The 25,198-nt window shown below is 35.7% G+C and overlaps 1 long non-coding RNA gene and 1 pseudogene across 8 annotated transcripts in view; both read right to left on the minus strand.

The window, feature by feature from the left end:
- The window catches only part of LOC113263599 (uncharacterized), an 80,306-nt gene that overhangs the window by 22,765 nt on the left and 32,343 nt on the right, over positions 1 to 25,198 (minus strand). For 5 of the 8 annotated variants that reach the window (XR_008956041.1, XR_008956039.1, XR_008956043.1 and 2 more), the window contains 6 exons: positions 17,686 to 17,818; positions 16,196 to 16,394; positions 15,530 to 15,645; positions 15,079 to 15,192; positions 11,660 to 11,773; positions 4,386 to 4,890 (listed from right to left, as the gene is read on the minus strand). This is a non-coding gene — a long non-coding RNA (uncharacterized LOC113263599). Of the gene's footprint in view, positions 1 to 3,408; positions 3,539 to 4,385; positions 4,891 to 11,095; positions 11,227 to 11,659; positions 11,774 to 15,078; positions 15,193 to 15,529; positions 15,646 to 16,195; positions 16,395 to 17,685; positions 17,819 to 25,198 lie in introns of those variants that run through there. The other 3 variants (XR_008956040.1, XR_008956044.1, XR_006410774.3) reach the window with 3 other exon arrangements.
- Positions 12,870 to 12,951, minus strand: LOC113263845 (small nucleolar RNA SNORD116; annotated as a pseudogene).

Genomic DNA, 25,198 nt, shown 5'->3' on the forward strand with positions numbered 1-25,198 from the left:
TTTCAGATATATTATATACTTTACAGAGTACTGGGCTTTTGCCTCTTTGGTTAGGTTTTTTCCTAGGTATCTTAGATTTTTGGTGTAATTGTAAATGGTACTGATTTCTAGATTTCTATTTCCGCTGCTTCATCATTGATGTATAGAAATGCAACTAATTTCTGTGCATTGATTTTATATCCTGTGACTTAGCTGAATTTTTGTATCAGTTCTCACAAATTTTTGATAGTCTTTCAGGTTTTCGACAGAGTATAATGTCCTCTGTGAATAGTGAAAATTTGACAATTCCCTTAATAATTTGGATGCCTTTTATTTCTTTTTGTTGTCTTTTGCCAAGGTTAGGACTTCTAGTACTATGTTAAATAGACAGGATATCTCTCTCTTGTAGCTGACCTTAGAAGCAAAGCTCTCAGATTTCCCCAGTGAGAAGATTAGCTATGGTTCTTTCATATATGGGCTTTATGATGTTGAGGTATGTTACCTACATCCCTACTTTGTTAATGGTTTTAATGAAGAATGGACATTGTATTTTGTCAAAAAAAATTTTCAGCCTCTATTGAGAGAATCATACGGTTCTTGTTCTTTCTTTTATTAATGTGGTTTATCACGTTGATTGATTTCCAATATTGAACCAGCCCTGCAGCACAGGAATAAATCTCACTTGATCATGGTGAATAATTCTTTTAATGTACTATTGGATTCAATTTGCTCATATCTGAAGGAGAATTTTTGAATCCATGTTCATCAGGGATATTGGTCAGTAATTCTCCATTTTAGAGGGGACTTTGTAAGGTTTTGGAATCAAGGCTGGTCTCATAGAATGAATTTGAAAGTTTTCCTTCCATTTCAATTTTTTGGAACAGTTTGAGAAGAAAAGGTATTATTATTATTATTATTTTATTTTTTTATTTGTTTTTTACGTTACATTAGTCCCTATACAGTACATCATTAGTTTTTGGTTTAGCGTTCCATGATTCACTGTTGGAGTATAACATCCAGTGCTCCTTGCAATACATGCCCTCCTCAATATCCATCACCAGGCTAACCCATCCCCCCATTCCCCTCCCCTCTAAAACCCTCAGTTTGTTTCCCAGAGTCCATAGTCTCTCATGGTTTGTCTCCCCATCTGATTTCCCACCCGTCGTTTTTCTCTTTCTTCTCCTAATGTCCTCTATGCTATTCCTTATGTTCCACATATAAGTGAAACCATATGGTAATTGTCTTTCTCTCCTTGACTTATTTCATTTAGCATAATCCCCTCCAGTTCCATCCATGTCAGTGCAAATGGGTATTCATCCTTTCTGATGGCTGAGTAATATTCCATTGTATATAAGGACCACATCCTCTTTATTCATCTGTTGAAGGGCATCTCTGCTCCTTCCACAGTTTGGCTATTGTGGACATTGCTGCTATGAACATTGGGGTGCATGTGGACCTTCTTTTCACTACATCTGTATTTTTGGGGTAAACACACAGTAGTATAATTACTTGGTCATAGAATAGCTTTATTTTTAACTGTTTGAAGAACCTGCACACTGTTTTCCAGAGTGGCTGTACCAACTTGCATTTTCACCAACAATGTAAGAGGGATCCCCTTTTTCCACATCCTCTCCAACATTTGTTGTTTCCTTTTGTTAATTTTTGACATTCTAACTGGCGTAAGGTGGTGTCTTATTGTGGTCTTGAATTGAATTTCCCTGATGGCTAATGATTTTGAACATTTTTCATGTGTCTGTTAGCCATTCATATGTCTTCTTTAGAGAATTCTCTATTCATGTCTTCTGCCCATTTTTTGACTTGATTATTTGTTTTTTGGGCGTTGAGTTTGGAAAGTTCTTTGTAGATCTTGGATACCAGCCCTTTATCTGGAGTGTCATTTGCAAATATCTTCTCCTATTCCGTGGGTTGCCTCTTTGTTTTGTTGACGGTTTCCTTGGCTGTGCAGAAGCTTTTTATCTTTTTTTTCTATATATATATAATTTTTTTAAGTTTAATTTTTTTTTAAAGTTCCATGATTCATTACCTGCATATAACACCCAGTGCACCATGCAATACGTGCCCTCCTTACTACCCATCACCAGCCTATCCCATTCCCCCATCCCCTCCCCTCTGAAGCCCTCAGTGTGTTTCCCAGACTCCATGGTCTCTCACGGTTCATTCACCCTTCTGTTTACCACCCCTTCTTCTTCCCTTTCTTCTCCTACTGATCTTCCTACTTCTTATGTTCCATAAATGAGTGAAACCATATGATAAATGTCTTTCTCTGCTTGACTTATTTCGCTTAGCATTATCTCCTCCAGTGCCGTCCACGTTGCAGCAAATGTTGAGAAATCATTATTTTTGATGGCTGAGTAATATTCCATTGTATATAAGGACCACATTTCTTAATCCAGTCATCTCTTGAAGGGCATTTTGGCTCCTTCTACGATTTAGGTATTGTGGACAGTGCTGCTATGAACATTGGGGTGCATATGGCCCTTCTCTTCACTATGTCTGTATCTTTGGGGTAAATACCCAGTATTGCAATGGCTGGGTCATACGGTAGCTAAATTTTTAACTTTTTAAGGGACCTCCACACTGTTTTCCAGAGTGGCTGTACCTACTTGCATTCCCACCAACAATGTAGGAGGGATCCCCTTTCTCCACATCCTCTCCAACATTTGTTGTTTCTTGCCTTGTCAATTTTTGCCATTCTAACTGGCGTAAGGTGGTATCTCACTGTGTTTTAATTTGAATTTCCCTGATGGCTAATGATTTTGAACATTTTTTCAGTTGTCTGTTAGCCATTTGTATGTCTTCATTGGAAAAGTGTCTGTTCATATCTTCTGCCCATTTTTTGATTTGATTATTTGTTTCCCATGTATTGAGTTTGAGAAGTTCTTTGTAGATCTTGGATACCAGTCTTTTATTTGTAGTGTCATTTGCAAATATCTTCTCCCATTCTGTGGGGTGCCTCTTATTTTTTTTTTTTACTGTTTCCTTGGGTGTGCAGAAGCTTTTTATCTTGGTGCAGTCCCACAAGTTCATTTTTCTTTTGTTTCTCTTGCCTTTGGAGATGTGTCATGAAAAAAGTTGCTGTGGCTGATGTCGTAGAGGTTGTTGCCTATGTTCTCCTCTAGGATTTTGATGGCAATGCTTTGAAGTTGGAACTCAATCACAAGGAAAAATTTGGAAAACACTCAAACACTTGGAAACTAAGAACAATCCTGCTCAAGAATGATTTGATAAACCAGGAAATCAAAAATCAATTTAAACAATTTATGGAGACAAACAAGAATGACAACACAATGGTCCAAAACCTATGGGACACTCCAAAGGCAGTCCTAAGGGGAAAATACATAGCCATCCAAGCCTCACTCAAAAGAATAGAAAAATCTAAAATGCAATTTTTATATTCTCACCTCAAGAAGCTGGAACAGCAACAGAAGAACAGGCCTAATCCACGCACGAGAAAGCAGTTGATCAAGATTAGAGCAGAGATCAATGAATTAGAAACCAGGAGCACAGTAGAGCAGATCAACAGAACCTGAAGCTGGTTCTTTGAAAGAATAAATAAAATAGATAAGCCAATGGCAAAAGTTATCCAAAAGAATAGAGAAAGGACCCAAATTAATAAAATTATGAATGAAAAGGGAGAGGTCACAACCAACACCAATGAAATAGGAAGGATCATTAGAAACTTTTATCAACAGCTTTATGCCAATAAATTAAACAAACTGGAAGATATGGATGCCTTCCTGGAAACCTATAAACTACCAAGACTGAAACAGACACAAATTGATTTTTTAAACAGACCATTTAATTATGAAGAGATTGAAGCAGTGATTAAAAACCTTCCGAGAAACGAAACTCTAGGGCCCGATGGATTCCCCAGGGAATTCTACCAAACATTCAAAGAAGAAATAATACCTATTCTTCTGAAGCTGTTTCAAATAATAGAATCAGAAGAAAAACTACCAAAGTCATTCTATGAGGCTAATATTATCTTGATCCCCAACCAGGCAAAGACCCCATCAAAAAGGAGAATTACAGACCGATTTCCCTGATGAATATGGATGCCAAAATTCTCAACAAGATCCTAGCTAATAGGATCCAACAGTACATTAAAAGGATTATCCATCATGACCAAGTGGGATTCATCCCTGGGATGCAAGGGTAGTTCAACATTTGCAAATCTATCAGTGTGATAGATTATATCAACAAGAAAATAGTCAAGAACAATTTGATCCTCTCAATAGATGCAGAAAAAGCATTTGACAAAATACAGCATCCTTTCCTGATTAAAACACTTCAGAGTGTAGGGATAGAGTGTATATTCCTCATTCTCAGAAGCTTTTTATATTGACGAAGTCCCAAAAGTTCATTTTTGCTTTTGTTTCCCTTACCTTTGGAGATGTGTCTTGAAAGATGTTGCTGAGGCCGATGTCAAAGAGGTTACTGCCTTTGTTCTCCTCTAGGATTTTGATGGATTCCTGTCTCACATTGAAGTCTTTCATCCATTTTGTGCTTATCTTTGTGTATGGTGTGAGAGAATGATTGAGTTTCATTCTTCTGTATTGGCTGTCCAATTTTCCCAGTACCATTTATTGAAGAGACTGTCTTTTTTCCATTGGATGTTTTTTCCTGCTTTGTCTAAGATTAGTTGATCATAGAGTTGAGGGTCCATATCAGGGCTCTCTATTCTGTTCCATTAATCTGTATGTCTGTTTTTCTGTAAGTACCATGCTGTCTTGGTGATCACAGCTTTGTAATATAGCTGGAAATCAGGCAACATGATGTCCTCAGCTTTGTTTTTCTTTTTCAACATTTCCTTGGTGATTCAGGGTCTTTTTCTGTTTCCATACAAAATTTGGGACATTCGAAGAAGAAATAATACCAATTCTCCCAAAGCTGTTTCAAAAAAAAAAAAAAAAAAAAAAAAACAGAAACAGAAAGAAAACTTCCAAACTCATTCTATGAGGCCAGCATTACCTTGATACCAAAACCAGTCAAAGATCCCATCAAAAAGAAGAATTACTGACGAATATCCCTGATCAATATGGATGCCAAAATTCTCAACAAGATCATAGCTAATAGGATCCAACAGTGCATTAAAAGGATTATCCACCACAACCAAGTGCGATTTATCCCTGGGATGCAAGGATGGTTCAACATTTGCAAATTAATCAATGTGGTAGAGCAAATTAATAAGAGAAGAGACAAGATCAATATGATTCTCTCAATTGATGCAGAAAAAGCATTTGACAAAAATCCAGCATCCTTTCCTGATTACAACTCTACAGAGTTTAGGGACAGAGGGAACATTCTTCAATTTCATAAAAACCATCTATGAAAAGCCCACATTGAATATCATTCTCAATAGGGAAAAGCTGAAAGCCTTTCCCTTAAGATCAGGAACACGATGAGGATGCCTACTCTTGTCACTATTGTTCAATATAGTATTAGAAGTCCTAGCAAAAGCAATCAGACAACAAAAAGGAATTAGAAGTTATTCAAATTAGAAAGGAAGAAATCAAACTCTCTCTGTTAGTAGATGACATGATACTTTATGCGGATAACCCATAAGACTCCTCCCCAAATTACTAGAACTCATACAACAATTCAGTAATGTGGAAAGATACAAAATTAATGCACAGAAATATGTTGCTTTCCTATACATTCATAATGTAACTGTAGAAAGAGAAACTAGGGAATTAATTCCATTTACCATTGCACCAAAAACCATAAGACACCTTGGAATAATCCTAACCAAAGAGGTAAAGGATCTATATTCTAGAAAATACAGAACACTTATGAAAGAAACTGAAGAACACACAAAAAGATGGAAAAACATTCCATGCTCATAGATCAGAAGAATAAACATTGTTAAAATGTCTATGCTGCCCAGAGCAATCTATACTTTCTACGCCACCCCAATCAAAATACCAACAGCATTTTTCAAAGTGCTGGTATTACCTCATCTATTCATCTTTAAATGGTAGAATTTCCCTGGGAAGCCATCTGTTCCTGGACTTCCGTTTGTTGGGGAATTTTTTTGCTGGTTACGGGTCTGTTCAAGTTTTCTATTTCTTCCTGTTTCAGTTTTGGTAGTTTGTATGTTTCTATCAATTTATCCATTTCTTCTAGTTTGCCTAGTTTATTGGCATACAGTTGTTCATGATATTCTCTTATAATTGTTTGTATCTCTGTGGTGCTAGTTATGCTCTCCTCTCATTAATGATTTTATTTATTTGGGTCTTTTTTCTGTTTGATAAACAGCTAAATGTTTATCAATTTTATTAATTCTTTCAAAGACTGAGATCTTAGTTTTGTTGATCTGTTCTACTGCTTTTTGTTTGTTGCTGTTTGTTTCTGTCATTTATTTATGCTCTAATCTTTATTATTTCCCTTCTTCTGTTGCTTTTTTGTTTTATTTGTTCTTCCTTTCCTAGTTCCCTTAGTTGTAAGGTTAGTTTGTGTATGTGAGACTTCTATTGCTTCTTGCGGTAAGCCTGTATTGCTATATTCTTCCTTCTTATGAATGCCCGCAGCTTTTCACAGGTTTTGGACTATCATGTTTATACTTTCATTTGCTTCCATGTATTTTCATTACTTCTTTAATTTCCTGTTTAACCCATTAATTCTTTAGTAGGATATTCTTTAACCTCCATTTATTTGTGTCTTTCCAAATTTTTTCTTGTGGTTGAATTCAAGTTTCATAGCATTGCGGTCTGAAAATATGCATAGTATGATCTCAATCTTTTTGTGCTTATATATCTTTTTGTACTTGACCCAGTAGGTGATCTATTCTGGAGAATGATCCATGTGAACTAGAAAAGAATACGTATTCTGCTGCTTTAAGATGACAAGTTCCGAATGTATCTGTTAGGTACATCTGGTCCAGTGTGTCATCCAAAACCATTGTTTCGTTGTTGATATTCTGCTTAGATGATCTGCCCATTGCTGTAAGTAGGGTATTAAATCCCCTATTATTACTGTAATAAGTCAATGAGTTTATGTTTGTTATTAATTGATCTATATATTTGGCTGCTCCTAAGTTGGGGGCATTAATATTTACAATTGTTAGATCTTGTTGGATAGACCCCTTAATTATGATACAGTGCCCTTCTTCATCTCTTGTTACAATCTTTGGTTTAAAATCTAGTTTGTCTAATATAAGTATAGCTACTTTGGCTTTCTTTTGATGTCCATTAGCATGGTAGATGGTTCTCCATTCTCTCACCTTCAATCTGGAGGTTTCTTTTGGTCTAAAGTGAGTCTCTTGTAAGCAATATATATATATAATATATATATATATATATTATATATATATATATATATATATTATATATATTATATATATATGAGTCTTATCACTTTATCCAATCCGATACCCTATGTCTTTTGATTGGAGTATTTAGTTCATTTACATTCAGGGTGATTATTGATAGGCATGTATGTAGTGCTATTGTATTAACTGTAACATTGGTGTTTCTGGACATTTTCTCTGTTCCTTTCTCGTCTTTGCTGCTTTTGGTCTTTCTTTCCCACTCGAAGGGTCCCCTTTAGTATTTCTTGCTGGGCTGGTCTAGTGGTCCTGAACTCCTTTAGTTTTTATTTATCTGGGAAACTCATTACCTCTCCCTCCTTTTTTTCTTTATATTCTTTTTCTTCCCCTCCAAGTTTGTATTTAAATTCTAGTTTGTTAACATATGGTGTAGTATTAGTTTCAGGAGTAGAATCCAGTGATCCATCACTTATGTATAACTCTCAGTGCTCATTACAAGTGACCTCCTTAATGCCCATTACCCATTTAGCCCATCCCCCCACCCACCTCCCTCTATCAACCCTCAGTTCATTCTCTATAGCTAAGAGTCTATCTCTCCTATTCTGAATGTCAGCCTTGCTGGATGAAGTATTCTTGGTTGCATATTTTTTTCCCCTTTCAATGCATTGAATATATCATGCCACTCTCCTCTGGTCTGCCACGTTTCTGTGGCGAGATCTGTTGCAAACCATATTTGTCTTCCCTTGTAGGTTAAGTACTTTTTTTCCCTTGCTGCTTTCAGGATTCTTTCCTTGTCTGTGTATTTTGCCAATTTTACTGTGATTTGTCTTGAATTTTGTTGAATTTGATGGGAGTTCTCTGTGCACCCTGGATTTGGATGTCTGTTTCTGTTCCCAGATGAGGGAAGTTTTCAGCTATAATTTGCTCAAATAAACCTTCTGCCCCGCCCCCTTTCCCACTTCTGGGACTCCTGTGATACAAATGTTATTGCTCTTTATGGACACACTGAGTTCCTTAAGTTCACGTTCATGATCCAATATTTTTCTTTCTGTCTTCCTTTCAGCTTCATTTTTCCCCATAATTTTATCTTGCATATCACCAATTCATTTCTCTGCTTCTCCCATCCTTGTCAATACATCCAGTGAATTTCATATCTAAGTTATAGCATTTTTTAAATTTTGTACTGACTTGTTTTTAGTTCCTTCACCTCTTCAGTAAGTCCCTAGTGTCTTCTATGTTTTTCTCAATCCCAGCTAGTATCCTTATGATTGCTCTTTTAAATTATCATTAAGGCATATTACTTATATCTATTTTGATTAGATTGCTGGCTGTGACCTCTTCTTGTTCTTTCTTTAGGGATGAATTCCTCCATCTAGCATTTTGCCTAGACCTCTATCTTCTGTGTGTTAAGGAAACCTATTACATTTCCTGCTCCTGAGAGTAATGGCTAATTAAGAAGAGGTCATATTCTGTCTAGGGTCTGGTGCTTCAGGAAGGTTTTGTTTGTTTTTTTGGTGTATGCTGTGTGCATTTTGCTTTGGTGTTTTGGCTGCTCTTTCCCTCAGTCCTCTGCAGAGTTTCTCCTTGCCTTTAGTGGGGTGTGTTTGGACCTGGTCCAGTGTGTGGTGAATTTTAACTAGGTATGTTTTGGTGTGCTTGTTAGAAATGGCTAGATCCTATTTCTCCTATAGCTGAAGGTTTGCAGCACTTTATGACCAGTAGAGTTGATGTGGGTGTGTGTGGGGTGTGTACAGGTCTTTTGGGGGAGGAACCTACTGTGCTGATTCTCAGGCAGCCTTGACCTAGTAATGATTGAACTGCGGGGGAACCTTGGTGCCACAGATGGTTAGCAACTGACTTTTGATTTTGGCTCAGGTCATGATCTCAGAGTCATGAGATCAAGCCCTGCATCGGACTCTGTGCTGGTTGCAGAGCCTGCTAAAGATTCCTTCTCTCCCTCTTCCCCCCCCCTTTCTAAAAAATAAAATAAATTTTTTTTAAAAAACTTAAAAACATGCTCCCACAGTTCACAGTGAGATGGGCATTAGTTTAAGTAGCTCCAACCTCCACTGGTGGTGTTGTGCTGCTCACTGTTGTTGATGGGTTTGGGGGACAATGGTGTCACCCCACTCTCTTGTCCCTAGAGAGGGGAGTTCACACCTGCAGCTATTCAGGAAGCCCTCACAGAAGAGCAAACAATTTCCCCTCTTGTTTCCCTGGTTTCCATCAGAATCCTGCCTTCACCCTGTGTCTGAGCCATCTATCTGCCTGGCAGCACAGTGCTCCTGTGTTTTATCTCAGGCACATGACTGGGTTTCAAACTCCAAATTTTAGAGACCTAACACAGCTCAGACCCACATGGATCCTCTGAGTTAGGGTCTTGCTGTGCTGTGACTGGTGCCATTTGTCATGGAAAAGTAGTCACATGACCACACAGGGGCTCAGAGTTTATGGTAAAGTACAACCAAAAGCTGGCTTCCAGGTTAGTTGTCTTCAGCAGATGCCTCTGCTGATATGCTAGTTAACAGGGCTGCTTAATAGCACCTGCCATCTTCTCTGTCCTGAAAGCCAGTGCCATATTTCCCCAATGCACCCCAAGAAGGAAAACTGCTTCCCCTGGTGTGACCCAGGGGATCCTTAGATGCTGTCTGCTCCCAGACCTCTGCCGTCCTTCCCCACAGAAGCACTGCTAAGCTTGCCCAACATGACCCTGGTGATGGCACGGACTTCTAAAACTTCAGACTTTCAGCTCCAATGCTTGTAAAATCTTGTGACAATAAGCCCCACTCCTATTCTCAGTTAATGGTTTTGGGGAAGAGTTTTTTTTCTTGTGTAATTTCCTGCATACTGCTTTCACTCTTTCTCTCTCTCTCTCCTCTCTGTGATCAGGGCTCCATCCCCTCTGCAGTACCTACTATTCTTTTCTCCCCCCAATCAACTCTCCACAGCTCCTACCTTCCACAATGTGGCCATTTTTCTCCCTCTAGATATGCAGTTTGTTCTCTCAGTCCTCAAATGGATTTATTGGGTTTTCAGAATGATTTGATATCTACCTAGCTGTGTTTGAAGGATGAAGCAAGCACAGAATCCCCCTACTGCTCCACCATCTTAAGAATTCAGCAGCTCAGTTTTCTAATACTGAGGTTCTTGCTAGTACCACACAAATGAAAACAAGCCCCTACATTAATGATTCAGGTTTCCTAGCTGACTATCATAGAGTGCCTTATGGTAACTGAAGTATTACACAATCCCTAAAAGAAAGATCAATATTTTAGGGACAAATGCTAACTGAGAATTATCGAGAATTCCTACTGGCTCTTAAGGATGGCCCTTTCCTTTGTGTCATATCTCAAGTGTAAGGAATAAACATTTTCATAGGAAACCTGAGCTTTATTCTTGCTAACCTATGGGAATAGAGTAAAAATGTAGAAAGATGAGAAATAAATATGTTCATTGGTCTGCAGAGGCACAAGATGGGAGGGTTCGATAATGTACCTCTTATTAAATAATCTAATATATTGCTCTCCTAGGATGTTTCCAATGATATTCCAACAATATTAATTGTGTTAATTTCTAGCCTCCTTCACAGCAAATTTCGTCCAACATTTTCTGCCAAATTAAATGAGAAACCAGAGTATCTGATTATGCTTAAAGTTCCAGGACAGTGTTGGCCTGGTGAAAATTACAATCACAAGAATGCACATATATTTCTGGTAATTCAACCTCAGAATTATTTTATCCTCTAAGATGATCCAGTGATTTGGAGAGGAGGAAATCACGAAAAGCCATTATAGAGGAATAAAAGACAGTTGTCTAAAAATTACTTACAGCACTTAATCTGCTGAGTTCAGGAACATGGCAATTTGCAGAGGACACATAGGGTTACGCTACACCTAATTCCACAGTGTGGTCACAGCAATGCATGCAGGGCTCACATAGGCACAATAAATGACATGTGACTAGAAGAGTTGGGAGTATACAGAAAAGTCAGACACTGAGCCCTCTTAATGAAAATACTTCTCATTTTCTATTTTTAGGGTGGTGTTACAAGGATACACTGCTAAGTACTAGTGGCATTTGGGTAAGCACACTTCTTGGTATGAACACTGCCACACTGGTAAGAAATGACCTTGCCATCATTTCTGCACCTAAATCCTATATGAGGCATCAGTGGAAGGACTGAGAAAGTGCAAAAATTCAGGAAAAAAAAACAGAAGTCTTGAAGAATCACTAGGTTATTAAAGCCTCACACTGTTTAAATTGACAGACTCTATACAACATTAATTAATTCTTGATTTAAATAATTAATTCTTGATTATAATAATTAATTCTTGATTATAAATAAATAATAAAAATAACCCAGGAAAAAGTTTATAAAAAACTAGGTATTACCTTGAGAGGCCATCAATGTTTCTTCTCAGAAAAGGGAGTTGGTAAAAGTGACAAAACCAGGTATTCCTTGGTGAAGTGGCAAGAATTCCATGCAACTGCAATCTTACTTCCAACCTACAACCAGAGGAACAATCAGAAGATCTAAGAAAGAAAAACTTTCAAATTCAATGTTTATTGATAAGAGTTTATAAGCATTTAATTATACACATTCAATGACCACCTATATGACAAGGGAAAAAAAAGTACCTTAGTTCCATGGAATAGGATGGTATAGAAAGTAATTTGTTTTAAGACCTAGTCAAAGTTTCTCTAAAGAACTCAGCATCATTCATTAAAGCTAGAATCTTCCTTTATACAGAAATGAAACAGACTAAAAGAATATCAATATGAACCAATAAAATTCCAAGATTTGGAAATAATTGGCAATAATTTCACAGTTAGAAATATTTATTTATTTATTTATTTATTTATTTATTTATTTATTTATTTATGTTTAGTTAACCAATATACTGTGTATCATTAGTTTTTGATGCAGTGTTCAACGATTAATTAATTGTGTGTAACATCCAGTGCTCATCACAACACGTGCCTTCCTTAATACCCATCACCCAGTTACCCCATTCCTCCACCCCCTCCCTTCTAAAAAATATTTAATGCAGTATATACTTGAATCCATCATTCTAATGTCTAGGAAATTTCTCTTTGAGTGGCAAGATTAAAACATTGTATGAATTGCTGTGACTGGATTAATGAGCAAATTAAAACACTCTCTGAGATATTTCCATAAATACAAACCATTGTTCAGCTTCCATTATGTTTCCTTTATCTAAAAAATAATTGGTAACTAATGAATTATAATATCTTTTGAACTATCTAGTTGACCTCAATGAACTATGCCTCACTAACAAGATTGCAGCATCTAAGGAAATCATGTGAATGGCTTAAGGGTAGACAAAAATGTGACTCATCAGTCTCAATACTCGTGCTAGTTCTCCAGTGTCTGATTATTATGAGTGTATGGATGCTTCCAGCCAAGCACTCAAAGAGTTACCATGTCATTTCTAAATCAGATATTTATAGATCTCTGTACAATTTATTTCACTTAATGTATGCAATAAGTTTAGGTTTCAAATACCACAGACCTGGCTGGTACTACTACCTGACTAGCTGAACTTTTTCCATATTTTTTGCCTCATATGTTCCTTTGGGTAGACCTCAGCTCACAGAAGTGTTTCTGTCACTCATTTTTTTCAGATTCCAATGATACCCATTTTTTAATTCATCATTGATCCAGTCACATTTATAAAAGGGATATTGATCCTAAGATATATGACAGACACTAAGCACTCCAGATTCTGTCTCCCTCAGACACACTGAGCCATACTGTTTAATCATGGAAACTAGTCATCACAGTCAATGACTCAACTTCACAACTTATTAGTACAGTCAGAATTTCACTGTCATATGAATGTTAGAGTATTCTAAGAGGAATGCCAGTATTTTCAGGACAAAATGCTTACTAATGTTAGAATTCCTACTGGAATTCTCTCTTTTTTGAAAGATTTTATTTATTTATTTATTTGACAGAGAGAAACTGAACACGAGAAAGAGAAGGAGCAGGGGGAGGAGCAGAGGGAGAGGGAGAAACAGACTCCCCACTGATCAGGGAGCTGGATGTGGCGCTTGATCGATCCCAGGACTCCGGGATCATGACCCGAGCTGAAGGCAGACAATTAACGGAGCCACCCAGGGCCCCCCCCTACTGGAATTCTTTCAAGAAGAAGGAATAAATTCATATGAGATCCAGATAGTGGTTCATGTCAACCTGTGGAAATAGAGTAAAATATGGAAAGATGTGATGTCCATTTGTCAAACATGCATAACACAGAAGGGATTATAATATACCTTCACATCAAATGAACTCATACTACTTTACTAGGATGTTTCTGTTTTATTCAAAGGGAGAAGTAATAAAAATCCTAGAAGTAAAGAGACAAATATTTGACAGTTCACCAGATTATTAATAACTCACATTGTTCAGATTAACAGATACTTCACAAAACCAATTATCTGTTTGACTAAAGAAAAATATTTTAAAAAGCCATAAAAGTACATTTATTTAAAATTGGTTATTACAAAACCTGCACTTCTTTGCTATGGTGATGAGTATTCCATGCAATTCAAAGAATCACTTCCATTACACAAAAACACAGAGGAAATTTAAAAAGTTGTGAAACAAAACCTTCCCAGTTCAATGTTTACTGATAATGGATAATTAAGGAATCAAACATAGATGTTCCCTTGACCATCTACATAACAGAAAAATTATGCTTTTTCCTCAGGAAAAAGAAAGGGAGTTTAGAAAATCAAATTTTCTAAAACCTTGGTCCCAAAGCCAACCCCGAAGCATTACTCACTAAAATTACAACTTATCTTTATACACATAAACCCACTGATGTAATATGAATGTTAGGCAATGATATCAACATAAAATTCCAAGAATTGGAAATTTAATCATTTCATGTTAAAATGTTTAATGGAATATCTAATTTAATCCATCATTAAATATCTAGAAAATTTCTCCCTGAGTGAAGAGAAAAAGAAAAAAAAGGTTCTAATCTTGAAACTGGGCTAGCAAGGAAATTAAGACATATAATAAAATCATCCAATAAACACAATCTACTTTTTCTTCAATTTCCCCATATTTCTTATGTTTAAGAGATTTTAAATGACAAGCAAAAAAATGAATGATTTATTTCTAATTGACTATCTAGTAAGACCTAAATATGTTGATTCTCATAAATGATGGTGACTAAGGAAATGGTGTAAATGGCTCAAGACTAGGCACAGCCATTTCCCACAGTGTTCACTACTCATGTGCTGGTTTTCCACAGTCTGCTTACTGTGGGTGTATGAAGGCTACCAGTCAAGCACTCAGAGTTGCTAGGTCATTCCACAGTGGTGATTTATAGCCTTTGTACCATTCATGTCCTCTAACATTTGCTAGCATGCTAGTTTTCCAGTGCCATAGTCCTTTTTATTTGGTACCACTTGTTGACAAAAATGAACTCTCTTTCACATTTTTTTGCCTAGTATCATGGTCCTTGTGCTGGATTTCAGCTTATAGAAGTGATTTTGTCATTCATTTTGTTCAGATTTCAACAAGACCCATTCGTGAAGCCATCATTGATTTCATCACCTTTGCAAAAGGGATTTTAATCCTGAGATATACGGCAGATACTGAGCATTCAGGATTCTGTCTCCCTAGGACACACTGAACCATACTATTCAGTTATGGAGACTAGCCACTACAGTCAAGAACCCAGCTTCATGACTGACTAGCTTAGCCAAAATCTTATCAGTAGAGTGTTATAATTCCATGACAGAAATGTCAGTGTCTTCAGGAAAAAAATGCTTACCAGCATGAAAATTCCCACTGGCCCTTGAGGATGGGATGAAGAATTCTTCCCGAAACTTTCCTTCATTTCATGTCTCAAAGGGAAGTAATAAAAGCTTTTATATGAAACCAAGTTCTGTGTCCATGTTGAAGTTAGCATAGAATAAAATTATGGAAAGATGAGAAGCATACATATCCATTTGTATCATTCACAACACAAGAGGTTTACTATGCATACGTATATCATAATACTATTTTTAAAGTAGGCCCTTCTGGTGTAATTTAAAAGAGGAAGCATACAAATCCTGGGGTAAAAGTACACAGAAGCCTCAGATAACCCAGAACATAAAAGCCTCAGATTATTTGGATTAAGAGACTCCTCAAAATCATGTGTAATCTTTGTTGCCAATGATAAATACTAAAAAATAACCTAAATATTAAATAATAAATTTTATTAAAAATTGTAAAGTTACCTCTGGAGTGCACTGCTCTGATTATTCCCATGGAAAAGAACTGGAAGCAATGATAAAATCAGTAGCTCATTGGAACAGTGGTAGAAATTTCATCCAATTCCAATACCGTTTATAATCTACAAAATATACTGGGAAATTAGAAAAGTTGACAAACAAAACCACCATAATTGAAAGTTTACTAATAACAGGTTATAAAAAATAAACCATAGATATTCACTTGACTCTCTATATAACAAGAAGAATTATGTTAACTACTTGAAACAGGGCAGTGTTGAAGGTCACAAGACCTTGGTCTCAAAGTTTCCCCAAATGGCCTCCATCAGCATTGGGCATTAAAACTAGGATCTCCCTTTAACACTAACTATGAAACCTACTAATAAAATATGAATATTAGGCAATAAAATCTACCTAAAACATCAAGAATTGAAAATGCAATCATTGTATAATTAAAAATGTCTAGTGCAGCATCTACTTGAGTCCACAGCCCAAATGTCTAGAACATTTCTGTTTGGGTGACAAGGGGAAACATAGTATTCTAATTCTTGTGACCTCATCAGCAAGGAAATTAAAACATCCTCTAAGATATTTTGACAAATAGAAGCTACTCTTCAATTTCTATATTGCTTTTATTTAAGAGATAAAGAAGTAAAGACTCATATCCTTTACCTTGATTACCCAGTCAATCTCAGCCAATTGCTCTTCACCCTAAAGGTTCTTGCATGTAATAAAAATGTGTGAATAGCTCAAAGGTAGGCATAACCATTTACCACCGGTCTCTCTCATCACATGCTGGTTCTCCAGGGTCTGGTTACAACAAATGTATGGATGCTGCTATCCAAGTACTCAAAAAGTTGCCATGTAATTCCTAAATCAGAAATTGAAAAGATCTTTGTATAATTTATTACCTTAATATATGCAGTCAGGGTAGAATTCAATTACCATAGTCCCTACTAGTCATACCAGCTGACCAAACTGAACCGCCCTCACATTTTTGCCAGCATGATCTCTTGTGCTAGACCTCAGTTTACAGAAGTGACTATGTCACTCATTTTGTTCAGACCCCAATAATAAAAGATCTAAGGACATTTGTTTTTTAAAAAAATCATGAAAAATGCTCCACATCACTAGCCATCAGGGAAATACAAATCAAGACCACAGTGAGATAGCATCTTACACCAGTTAGAATGTCAAAAATTAACAAAACAAGAAACAATAAATGTTGGAGAGGATGTGGAGAAAGGGGAACACTCCTACACTGTTGGTGGGAATGCACGCTGTTTCAGCCACTTTAAAAAACAGTATGGAGGTTCCTCAAGATGTTAAAAATAGAGCTACCCTATGACCCAGCAATTGCAGTACTAGGAATTCACCCCCAAAGATACAGATATAGTGAAAAGAAGGGCCACATGCACCCCAATGTTCAAAACAGCATTGTCCACAATAGCCCAACTATGGAAGGAGCCAAGATGCCCTTCAACAAACAAATGGATAAAGAAGATGTGGTCTACCTATACAATGGAATATTATTCAGCCATCAGAAAAAATGAATACCCACCATTTGCATCGACATGGATGGAACTGGAGGGGATTATGTTAAATGAAATAAACCAAGCAGAGAAAGACAATTATCGTATGGTTTCACTCATATATGGAACATAAGCAATAGCACAGAGGACCTTAGAGGAAAAGAGGGAAATCTGAAGGGGAAGAAATCAGAGAGGGAGACAAACCATGAGAGACTATGGACCCTGGGAAATGGACTGAGAGTTTCAGAGGGGAGGGGGCTGGGAGGAGGGGGTAACAGGGTGATGGGTATTAAGGGTATTAAGGATGAGCAGTGGGTGTCATACATAACTAAAAACTAATGATGTACTATACAGTGGCTAACTGAACATAATACAAAAAATTAAAAATAAAATAAACTTAATGGTTGAAAAGAAAAAAAAAATCGTGATCCTGATATATGTGGCAGACACTGAGCACTCCAGATTATTTCACCCTGGGACACACTAACCCATAGTATTCACTCATGGAGACTAGTCATCACAGATAATGATCCAGCCTCATGGCTGACTAGCACAGCAGAGTCTTATTATAGTAGGAGTGTTAGAGTGTCTTAAAGAGAAATGTCAGTATTTTCAAGATGAAATGCTTACTGGTGGTAGAATTTCTACTGGATCTTGAGGAATAAGATGGTAGAATCAGTCCCAATATTTTCTTCCTTGTCACATTTCAAGAGGAAGGGATAATTTTTTATTCATATGAAACCAGGTTTTAGTTTACATTGACCTGTGAAAATAGAGTAAAAATAGGAAAATATAAGAAGTATACATGTCCATTTGTCAACCACAGAAAAGACTGTATTGTTCATTACATACCTGCACATAAAATATACTAATTTACTACTCTATTAGGATTTTTCTGATATTATTCCTGGAAATAAATGAAACAGAATCCCCAGATGACTTCACAAATTATTAAACACCACATTTGTTAGTTTCACAGAACTTTTGCAAAACCAATTATATTATTAAATAGTTTAAAAAAGGAGGGCACTTGCTGTGATGAGCACCGGATGTTGAATGAAACTGTTGAATCAATATAGTGTACACCTGAAACTGATAATACACTGTATGTTAACTAACTGGAATATAAATAAAAACTTAGGATTTTGATGGATATCTGTCTCACATTGAGGTCTTTCATCCATTTTGAGTTTATCTTTGTGTATGGTGTAAGAGAATTGTCGAGTTTCATTCTTCTGTATTTAGCTGTCCAATTTTCCCAGCACCATTTATTTAAGGGACTGTCTTTTTTCCATTGGATGTTTTTTCCTGATTTATTGAAGATTATTTGACCATAGAGTTGAGGGTCCATATCTTGGCTCTCTATTCTGTTCCACTGATTTATCTTTTTTTTTTTTTTTTTTTTTTTTTTTTTGCCAGTACCACACTGTCTTAGAGATCACAGCTTTGTAATATAGAATGAAATCAGGCAACGTGATGCCTCCAGTTTTTTTTTTTTTTTTTTCAACATTTCCTTGGCGATTCAGGGTCTTTTATGGTTCCATACGAATTTAAGATTGTTTGTTCCAGCTCTTTGAAAAACAGGAAACCATCAAAATCCTAGAGGAGAACATAGGCAGTAACCTCTTTGACATTGGCCTCAGCAACTTCTTTCAAGACACATCTCCAAAGGCAAGGGAAACAAAAGCAAAAATGAACTTTTAGGACTCCGTCAAGATAAAAAGCTTCTGCATTGCAAAGGAAACAGTCAACAAAACAAAGAGGAAACCCACGGAATGAGAGAAGATATTTGCAAATGACACTACAGATAAAGGGCTGGTATCCAAGATCTACAAAGAACTTCTCAAACTCAACACCCCAAAAAAAATAATCAAGTCAAAAAATGGGCAGAAGACATGAACAGACAATTCTCTAAAGAAGACATACGAATGGCTAACAGACACATGAAAAAATGTTCAAAATCATTAGCCATCAGGGAAATTCAAATCAAGACCACACTAAGATACCACCTTACACCAGTTAGAATGGCAAAAATTAACAAAACAGAAAACAACAAATGTTGGAGAGGATGTGGAGAAAGGGGAACCCTCTTACACTGTTGGTGAGAATGCAAGTTGGTACAGCCACTTTGGAAAACAGTTAGTAGGTTCCTCAAAAAGTTAAAAATAGAGCTACCCTATAACCCAGCAATTGCACTACTGGGTATTTACCCCAAAGATACAGATGTAGTGTAAAGAAGGTCCACACACACCCCAATGTTCGTAGCAGCAATGTCCACAATAGCCAAACTGTGGAAGGAGCAGAGATGCCCTCCAACAGATGAATAGATAAAGAACATGAGGTCTATATATACAATGGAATATTACTCAGCCATCAGAAAGAATGAACACCCACCATTTGCATCAACATGGATGGAACTGGAGGGGATTATGTTAAATGAAATAAATCAAGCAGAGAAAGACAATTATCATATGGTTTCACTTACATGTGGAACATAAAGAATAGCATGGAGGACATTAGGAGAAGAAAGAAAAAAATGACGGGTGGGAAATCAGATGGGGAGACAAACCATGAGAGACTATGGACTCTGGGAAACAAACTGAGGGTTTCAGAAGGGAGGAGGTGGGGGGATGGGTTAGCCTGGTGATGGGTATTAAGGAGAGTATGTATTGCAATGAATGCTGGGTGTTATATGCAAACCATGAATCATGGAACATTACATCAAAAACTAATGAAGTACTGTATGGTGACTAACATAGAATAATAATAATAATAATAATAAAAATAATAAATACTTAAAAAATAAATGAGCGATCCATGAAAAATAGATTTATTAAAAATTGTAATGCTACCTTTGGAAATCAGTGTTCTGATCATTTCTAGAAAGGGAAATTTGTAAAAGTAACAACCTCAACACTTCCAATGGTGTGGAAGGAAAAATTTCAAGCACTTAAAATGTCATTTCCAACAAATAATGCTTGGGGGAAGGTAGGGAAGTTGAAAATAAAACCTTCTTAATTGAATATTTACAATTAGTAGGTTCCCAGGAATTAAGTATATATATGCATGTAACAACCTACATGACAAGAAAATTATACTCACTCCTTGAAACAGAGTAGCATAGAAAGTCTTTTATTTAGAAGACACTGGTGTCAAAGTTTCCCCAATTATCCCCCTCAGCATCATTCATTATGACTATAATTCACCTTTAAATACATATAAAATTGGCTGAAGAAATATTAGCCAGTGAAATCTATCTTGATTACCAAAAATGATAAATTTATTTATTTTATTATTTAAAAAATGTTTCATGTACCATCTACCTGAACCCTTTACTCAAATGTCTAGAAAATTGCCCCCAGGATGATAGGAAGAAAAAAAAAAGCTATTCCACTTCCTGTAACTGTATCATCAGTCTCATTAAAATACATTCTCAAACATTCAAAGGAATAAAAACAACTCTACAATTACCATCTGTTTGTTTTACTTAAGAGATTAAGGCCACCCCTTCAGTATTCCCTTCCTTCTCCTACCAATCTCCCTGCTATTCCTTATGTTCCACAGATGAGTTAAACCATATGATAATTGTCTTTCTCTGCTTGACTTATTTCACTTAGCATAATCTCCTCCAGTACGGTCCAGGGGGGTAAACAGAAAGGGGAATGAACCACGAGAGACTATGGACTCTGGGAAACAAACTTAGGGTAGGTTTCAGAGGGGAGGAGGGTAGGGGATTGGGATAGGCCAGTGATGGGTATTAAGGAGGGCACGTGTTGCATGGAGCACTGGTTGTTATATGCAAACAATGAATCACGGAACACTACATCAAAAACTAAGGATGTACTGTATGGTGATGAACATAACGCAATAAAAATTTTTTTTAAAAAGGGATAAAGGCCAAATAAGACTTATAAGTTTTTTCAAATAGGCACTCTAATAGACCTCAATAGACAGCTTCTCATCCAGAAGACTGTGTCATCTAAGAAAATAGCATTGATATCTTAAGGGTACGTACAGCCATTTTCCACTGAGTTATTACTCATGTGTTGGTTCTCCATGGTCTGTTTACTATGAGTATATGGAAACTATCCATGAAGCAAATAAAATGTTGCCATTTTACCCAACAATTAGATATTTATGGACTAGACAATTAATTTCCCTTAATTTATGCAATCAGGTAGCTTTCAACTACCTTGTTAGTACTACTACCTCACCAATTGACTTCTCCACACAGTTTTTGCCTTGCATGGTCCCTATGCTGGAGCTCAGTTTATAGAAGTGATTTGTTACCCATTTTGTTCAGATTTCTACAAGATCCATTTTTGAAGTCTTTACTGATATAGGCATATTTATAAAATAGATATTTCGAATGAGATATGTGACAAACACTAGAGTAATCAGGATTCTATCACCCTAGGAAATGCTGACCCAGCCCCATGGCTGACTAACACAACCAGTCTTACTCGTATTGAGGTGTTATGATTCTCTAAGAGGAATGTCAGCACTTTCAAGACAGAATGCTTACTGATGTTAAAATTCCCAATGGCCCTTAAGGATGGGAGGCAGAATTATTCCCAATACTTTCCTTCATGGCATACATCAAGGAGAAAGAATAAACTCATATATATGAAACCCAGTTTTTGGTCCACACTTGCCTATGGTAAAATTATAAATGTAGAAAGATAAAAGGTATATATGACCATTTGCCAAAATTGCATAAGACAAGAAGACTCACTGTGTACATTTATGTAAAAATATACTAATTTATTATTCCTCTAGGATGTTTCTGGTTATTCAAAGTAGAGGAAAGAGTAAAATCTGAAAAATAAAGGAGACTGAAGCTTCATATAACACAACAGATTATTCATGCTAATAACAGTTTGTTTTAACCAATTATCCACTAACTCAATTTAATTTTTGAATACTTAAAAATAATAAGACAACAGAGATACATAAATTTACTATAAACTGTGTGTTATATCAGAAGCATATTGTTTTGTTCCTTCCCAGATAAGGGAGCACTTCAAAATCAGCACTTTCATTGGTGCAGTGATGAGATTCCATGGAATTCTAATAGTACACCCAGTCTACAAAGTACATAGAAAATTAGAGTAGTTACAAAACAAAATTTTCCTAATGGAGTATTTAGTTATAAAAAGTTATAAGAATTCATAATGGATATTCACTGAACCTTCTGATGACAAGAATGATTGATCACAATTTTGATCAAAGTAGTACAGAAATAATTCTTTCTAAGATATTTTTCTCAAAATATCTCCAGCACACTCATGCAAAATCATGTATCGTAACTAGGGTGTCTCTCTAAACATATTAGAAACCCATTGATGATATATAAATGTGGCCAATGAAATTCATGGAAGAATCCAAGAATTTTAAATATAACCATCTCATATCTAAAAATGTTTAATCTATCCTGTAGTTAAAGCCATCACTTGAAAGTATATGAAATTTCTTGCTCAGATTATAGAAAAAACAAAGAAAACAATGTGTAAACAACTGTTCCAATCATCTCTAGTGACTGGGATGATGAGCAAATTAAAATATACTATGAAGATTCCACATAGGTATCTACTTTTCAATTTAAATACAATTGTTCCACTTAATAGAAAATGGTAAGTAAAATTTCATAATATCTTTAGATTTTGATAAACTAATCACAATAGAGATACTGACCAGGACTCAGAAGATTCCTGACAGCTCAAACACGTAAATAGATCAAATGTAGTCGCAAACATTTCTCATGGGACTCATTATTTAAGTGGTGGTTCCGCAGGGTCTATTTATGACTTATGTGTAGCTACTGGCAGCCAAGAGTTAATATTCTGCAATTGGTCATATAGACCTTTCTATAATCCATTTCCTCTAGCACATGCCAGTATGTTATTTTTCAAATACCACAGTACTGGTTTTGTGTTTTGTTTGTTTTTTTGGGTTTTTTTTGGTAACACTTTATGACCAAACTGAATTGCCCTCCACATCTTTGTTTAACATGACCCACGGGGTGGTCCTCAGCTCACAGAAGTTATTTTTGTTACTTACTTTGTTCATATTCCAAAAAGATCTATTTGTGGAGTCATCATTTATCCAGGAACATTTATAAAAGGGACCATCAGAATGAGATACGTGGCAGACACTGAGCATTCAAGATTCTGTTACCCTAGGAGATACTGATCCACACTAACTTGATCATGGAAACCAGAATCACTGATGACCTAGAGCTGATTAGAATAGCCAGAGTCTCATCATCATTGAAGTGGTACAATACCCTGGGAAGAATGTCAGGATCTTCGGGACAAAATGCTTACTGATGTGAGAATTCCCATTGGCCTTTGAATATATTTTGGCAGAACTACCCGAAGAGCTCCTTCATGTAATATGTCAAGGATAAACTCATATGAAACCCAATTCTGTTCATCTTAACTATAGTAATAAATACATATAAAAATGAAAATAATGTAATTTGTAAACCAAGCAAAGGATAGTAAAATTCACTGTGTACATTCATTTAAATTCAACTGTATTAATTAATTTATGTGGATAATTTTAAATATTTTAAGAAGAAAAGAGCAAAATTCTGGAAATAAAAGACAGAAAGCATGAATGACTCAGTAGATTATAATTCCTCACAGTATAAATAGAATGAGAAGAGAAAATCAACAGATACTAACAAAAGATTGAAAACCATGATGTGTTAGTCTCACAAAGATTTAAAATCAGTGATGATAAACATTTTTACCTTGTAACTACATGATCTGTGGAAACAAAATAAAATAAAGCTAACATCAGATAACAAAAAGAAATTGGAAAGAAAGAAAGAAAGAAAGAAAGAAAGAAAGAAAGAAAGAAAGAAAAAGAAACTTTAAAAATGATACAAAAACTTCACAGAATAGGCTCATTATGAGGTTGACAAAACAGGAAGACATTAAATGAACCTAGTATGAATCAATAGAGTTTATCCAATCTTGGAAAAAAGAACTTAGTCTAAAAACATTGACAAAATTAAAATGTGATAAGAAATTAAGAATCTCAATATGACCTTATTAGAAAACATGATAACATAATGAAAGTCAAACAGATAACTAAATTAGTAGTATTAACCTAAAAATATGATTTCACTAACAAATACAAAAATTATTCATTTGACATTTCAGTAACAAAAGGACATTTGGAAAACAAATGAGAAAAGGTTCAATTCCATTAACATTTTACAAATAACTGACAATGGAAAATCATAGAAGGATATGTTTGTGTGTAAGTAGAAAGTGAAATATGAGTGATATTCATCGACTCAAAATATATTAGTTATATAAAGCTTCCTGTACTTACAATGAGTAATCACATATGTGAAGACTAATGACTACCAATAGGGGAATGTGAGTTTGACACACTTGTACAACCTAAATATAAGAGATACACTTCAGTAAAATCCACTACCTTCCATGGAAACTAAAAGAGTTATTGAGTATACTGTTCCAAGTACAAATTTTAAGAAATGTGGACAGACAACCTGAGGTACCATTCAAAAGAACTGCACTTGAAAGACAGAACAAGACCACAAAAAAATGACACTGTGATCATCAAAAGTGGCATCTCAGGAATGATAGCAATTGAAGTAAGATGATGACTTGAACTGTACAAAGATATTTAAAAGCACAGTTAATAAGAAAAACACAATGCAATATGTTCCATTGGAAAAAAAATGCAAAAAGGATTGGAAAATTTCAATGCCAAGATATTTAGAAAAAAAATATTTCATAAAAGTAATTCATTTTGCTAAATGATTCACATCTTAATTGGGGAATATCAATAATATGATGTGAAATCAAACCTAAAACACAAATATATAAACAAAAGATCCATGGAAGGAAGGCAAAATTAACACAAAAAAGCCTGAAGAACTAAACTATGGACAATTTCTAAGAAATAAGAGAATAAACTTCATATATGGAATCAGGAAAAGGAAAACCACAAAACAAAAAAATGTGTAGGATACACAAAGGAAGAGGACAAAAAAACACAAAACACAATGACATAAGTAGCATGTTAAAAAAATTAAAAACAAAGAATCAATAATACTATAATCCTACCTAAGGGGGTAAAGACAACACTCAGACTAAAAAAA

The sequence above is a fragment of the Ursus arctos genome, unplaced genomic scaffold, assembly GCF_023065955.2.
Source record: "Ursus arctos isolate Adak ecotype North America unplaced genomic scaffold, UrsArc2.0 scaffold_28, whole genome shotgun sequence".
Lineage (NCBI taxonomy): Eukaryota > Metazoa > Chordata > Mammalia > Carnivora > Ursidae > Ursus > Ursus arctos.